A 6,000-nucleotide genomic window follows, 5' to 3' on the forward strand; every position below is an offset into this window, starting at 1 on the left:
ACATATCCAACTCTATTAAATCTACCAAGGTCTCCCTACCATAAATAGACACCACAAAACCCCTATAAACCTTTTTAGCCACCACAGAGTCACCTACCGTGGTAGACATAGAGAAAGGATCAGGAATGCAATCAGGATAAAAACTAAAATAAACAGCCACATGTGGGGTCACATAAGAAAGAGTAGGCCTCAGATCAAGTAGACAATACACATCACGAGGAAAGAGTTATAATATGCCAGTGAAAACATTAGGAGAAGCTTCAAATTCCTGAAGAGTGGCAAGAGCATAAAGGCGATTTTGACAAGTGTCGGAGCCCGAAGTAGCACCCTTTGGTGAAAGAGCTAAAGACGTGGCAACCGAAATCTTATTAGCCCCAGTAGCAACCCTGACTGATGGACAATATTGTTGCATATGGCCCAACTTACCACACTTAAAACACTTATTCCTTTCATTCTCATAAAATCTACGATGCACTTGTCTACAAAAATGGTAAGAGGGATAAGATGGGGCTGACTGAGCGCCACTAGCCTGAGACTGGGCACCCTGTGCCCTAAACCCACTATTGCTTTAAAAGCGACGATCACCAAATCACGTAGGATATAAAGCACTAGCCGTAGAATGGGAACCAGAATCGCCCCACTTCTTTTTAGACCATTTTCCACCATCTCTATGACTCTGTTGACCTCCACCCTGGTCTGAATATCAAAAATTCTTGTTGTCTTTCACTCATCTCTGTTTGCTTCTTCTTTTTCTCTTTCACGTGTTGCATATACACCATAAGTCTAGAGATATCCATATCTTTGTTCAACAAGGCAGCCCTGCTCTCCAAAATCAACTCATGGGACAACTAAGAAGCAAATTTCCTCATTCTAGCCCTCATGTTAGATACAAACTCTAGAGCATAATGCGATGGCTGCTGAAACTTCAAGGCATACTCTTTTACTGTCATCCTACCTTTCTTTAAATTCACAAATTCCTCAACCTTCTCCTTCATCAACTCTTAAGGAAATAAGCGATCAAAAACACACTAGAGAAGTCATCCCACAAAGTGGACTTAACATCATCACCCCTAGACTGATCTCACTCCTCATACCACTGATACGCCACATCCTTCAGTTGATAAGCAACAAAATTCACACCCTCCATATCAGTAGCATGCATCATATGGAAAATCTTCTCCATGTCTTCAATGAAATTTTGAAGACCCTTCTCAACCTTCGAACCAGTGAAAGTCAAATGACATAACCTCATAAATTGGCTAACTTTAGTGACCTCAGAAGATGGTGCGACAAAAGCAACATGCTCAGTATGAGAGGCCACTAACTGGGTAAGCAAATAGATCGACTGGAGAAACTCAGCATTAGACACATTAGCTTGAGATATCTGAGAAGGGCTAGAGAGAACCGATGGAATTGCACGTGGGGCAATACAATCAGGAGCTGGAGCTCTAGATCTGGTTTGAAATTCGTAAGTAGTACAAGCTCCATCGACATTTTCCTCAAATGGGATAGAAGAGTTTTCACTAGTATCAGATCTTCTGAAAGGCATGATCTAAAAAGCGAACATACAAGAATTAGAGAATATTTCAAGATCTTAGACTCTATAGCCCAAAAATAGAACAAAAAGAAAAGGAAATATTCCTAAATATCTCATATCCTCTCCCTTATAAGTGTAGCACGCTACACACCTATAAAAGAGACTTTTCTTTACACGACTTTGTGGATAACCAATGACACCAAACCTAGGCTATGATACCATCTTTGTCATGACCCAAACTAGGGTCTAGCTATGACGGGCATCTAGAGTCCAACAAGGATCGGAGACCACCCCTGGTCCTAACCAAATAGAACACAATATTGCCAACATTGGTTGAATTCTGAATATATAATAAGATGGCATAAGATACGCTCAAAGAATTTAAGACATGTCTATAACCGATAACCATTAACCAATCAAAAATAACCAACCCCATCACCCAAGTCCACAGTAATCCACAAAGCCTTTTTACAAAACCAAAGTCAATAAAGTGTTGTGACATGCCTCGACTCTGAAATGACAATGATAATGTTAATGCGAACTCTTAAATTCTAGTTTATAAAGGGAAATTGATGGAATGGTCAGGTCTTTTGGAGAATGAAAGCTCATCACTTACCGTAAACGACCGACAAATCGAGTCGATCTACCTAACATTGCACAGAAAAAGTAAAAATATCTCTGGTGCCTACATCGCAAGGGGATACAACATTCAGAAATGGTTAGTGGGTTGAGTACTAGCATGTAACTCGAGAATAATGGAATAAAATAATCCCAAGTCAAATCCAATTGAAAAACTATGCACATATCGTCATACATATAAATATCATGCCGAGATAAAGAACAAGGCTTTGCATGCACTTTAAAACTTTAGCATAGATTTGTATCTTAACTGTCATATAATAGTACCCACGGACTATATGGGTCCCAACTCTCAACAGGGGGCGAAACTATCCTTCGGCGAGGGGGTTCAGAACCCCCTTCAGTAGAAAATTATACTATTTATACATGGGTAAAATTACTTTTTATGTGTATATAGTAGACGTTAAACCCCCTTCAGTTTGTTCGTATGTTATTTCTAAACCCCCTTAGTGAAAATCCTGGCTCCACCACTACTCTCACCCCTTGGTCGGGCCCAGTGCTTATAGCCGCACGAACCAGAGAATAATCACATACATATTCATGGGGGACTCAAACCTCCCAATCATATACTATGGTGACTTAAGCACCCAATCATGTAATGTAATATAGGGGACTCAAACCTCCCAATCATAATAATAAGGTGGACTCGAATCACCCAGTCATAAGCAAGAGTATTCGAACCCTAGGCCATTTAGACCTCCGCACCAGCAAATATGATTTCCAGTATCAGTTCTTTGGAACTGTCACTTTCACGGCCTAGCTACACAATACTCTTTTAAGCCCCATTAAAACATTTATCGCATATTACCATTCATTGAACCATAATACACATTTAGGCATACACTGTTGGTATAGTCATACCAACTACATTTGCAAGGTAACAACATCATGCCATTACAATTTCCATTAGCTTGAGGAAAACAACTCCCTTTGTTCATTAATACAAAGTTGTGGAACACCGATTTCTTTTGTTCATTAAATCAGACTATTGTGTTTCAAATACCTCTTTATATCATGCAATTGTTCTGAAAGTAGCTCAATACAATTATATTTATACTCAAAACAACTTTCACAAAATTTAGGTTGAGGTTATTACCAATTTAATTGTCAATATTCAGAAATTTTAGGGAAATCATAATCCCCTAGTTCATTCACCATGCCCATGCACCCCATAAGTTCAAAACCATAAATAAAGCATGAACAATCATATGTAAACCATAGAAAACATTATTCAAACACAAACATTCAAAACCATCAACCTATGTTCCAAAACCAACATCAAAACCATATGAACAATTATTTAGAACATATGATTTTACAAAATAATAGTTGGAGAAAAGTAACATCCTTAAATATCAAGAGTTATGGAGAGAATTTGCCCTTGGAAGCTCTAATTAATCAACTTCTTAGAAACCCTAGGTATCTTACTTGAGAGAATTTAGAAAGTTTGAGAGAGTGTTTTGATTATGAATAATATGTTAATGAAGTCCCAAAAAAGGTTTTAAGTCATGGGGTCTAAGTGGAGAAGGAGAGAAATTATCAAGATGCCCTTAATTAAAAGACTAAAAATCGACACACAATCACTACAGGTGACCTCACGACTCGTAGGGTCACCCCACGACTCGTCTAGTCCATTCATAGTATGGACAGTGCCCAGGGACACCCTACACTAGTCTGGCTACAATTCATACCATACGACTCGTATCCAATCCTTACGATTTATAATATGCTAGTCCAAGTCACAATAGGAACTTAGGATAGTACACTGATTCCTCTATGATTGGAACACTACGACTAATTATGAGACCCTATGACTCTTAGGGTCCATGTTGTAGTAAAAAAAGAACACTTTGGGCATCGCACTAGTTCGGCTACAGATGGGACCATACGACTCATTTTGAGTCTTTACGACTCGTAACCCCTAGTCATAGCCAAAATAGAAACTCCATGCCAACATACTGGTCAGGCTATGATTGGGTCCTTGAGACCCATAATGACCCGTGATGACTCGTAGCGAGGGTTGTCGCCTGGGCAGTAAGTCTAGAAACTCTAAAATATTCAAGGATCAAAATTTAAGGTGTTACATAAAAATTATGGGCTATAGAGTTAATGAAATTAGCTTTACGAGGTAAAGGAAAACTCTGATTCATAGATGGACCATGTGCGAAACATAAGTATAAAGGTAAATTAGCTGAATTGTAGGAAAAATACAATGCCATTGTACTATCATGGATTAGTTGTATAATTGTTGTTGAGTTGATGCCTAGTATTTTGCATGCTACAAGTTCTAAGAAAGTTTGGATTGATTTCAAGGAACATTTTGATCGCTCAAATTTGTCGAGAGTTTATCATCTTTGGACAAAAATCATGAATTTGCGACAAGGTATGGATTCTGTAATGAGTTAATATTCCAGAATGAAAGATGCATGGCATGAACTTGATATAATGGCCCCGTTACCTCATTGTGATTTTGAATAATCGCTTACTTACATCGAGCACCTTACATCCCATAGACTATTATAGTTCTTTATGGGATTGAATAAAAGCTTTAGTCAAATTCAAAGTAGTATATTGTCTAGGGAACCAATTATCTCTGTCAATGAAGTATATGTTATAGTTGCCGAAGAAAAAAGTCAAAGGACTTTGGGAGTTGTTGATGGAAAAATGGATGCATTGACACTTCTTGCTGGAAGTTCAGTCATATAAATTCACTTCTAAGATGGAGGTTCCAAAGAGGTTTCACTGGTTTTGTGAATATTGTGGTTATAGTAATAATTTGAAGAAGGATTGCTATAGATTGGTTGGTTACCCTGCTGATTTTTAGAGTCAAAAGCCTGGGAATGGACATGTTGTTGAAATAAATGTTAGACCTACTGGTAATACTCAATGAGGTGGTTTGCATTCCTTTGGTGGGGCCTTCACTAACCAATTCGAAGGGTATAAAACATAAGAATAGTATCACAATCAATCAGGAGGTTACAAGCCATAAGTATATTCTCGAAATCAGTCAGTCTAGTGGTTTTAAGTCACATGCTAATTCTTATCATCCTAGACCTTCTAGTAAATCATACTTCAAACCACGATCTAACACCATTAATGCAAATGGAGCTTCCTCTTTATCCATGGGTTATTTTTTCTCTCAGCAATAATATGATCAGATATTGGATATGATAGGTAAAGATAAATAACCTGAGTGTTCTTTAAATCTAGCAGGTATACTTCTTTACTGTCCAATGCTTTTGCATCTAAATAGATAGTAAATTCAGGTACTACCCATCACATTACACCTTTAAGGGAACTTCTTTACTCACTTAGAAGTTTGCAAAATAATCTTTATAGTAGAGTACAGGTTCCAACAGGCGTAAATACACAAATACACAAATAAGCAACGTAGGTAAGGCTATTTTTTAGGAGATCATGAGTTGATCAATGTGTTGCATGTTTCAGAGATTAAGTTCAATCTCATGTCAGTGTCCAAGTTAACTAAAGAGTTATGTTGTGCAGTTAGTTTTCCCCGATTTCTGTGTCTTTTAGGTATTCTCCAATGGAAAGGTCTTAGGGATTGGTAAAGAAAGAGAAGGCTTATACATTTTATAGGACTGCATTAGATCCACGGCTGTTGCAACTTCAGTTTTGAACACCAATATAGAAGACATCATATGTCACTATCGATTGGGACATTCTTTGGGAAATACAATGAAACACATCTCATCTTTTCCTAGTAAAGTTCATTCTCAGATTCATGACAATTGTGACATCTGTCCACTTACAAAGCAACATAGATTGAAATTTTATGCTAGTTCTACTAAAGCTTTAGCTTCTTT

This window comes from Capsicum annuum, chromosome 7, assembly GCF_002878395.1.
Source record: "Capsicum annuum cultivar UCD-10X-F1 chromosome 7, UCD10Xv1.1, whole genome shotgun sequence".
NCBI lineage: Eukaryota > Viridiplantae > Streptophyta > Magnoliopsida > Solanales > Solanaceae > Capsicum > Capsicum annuum.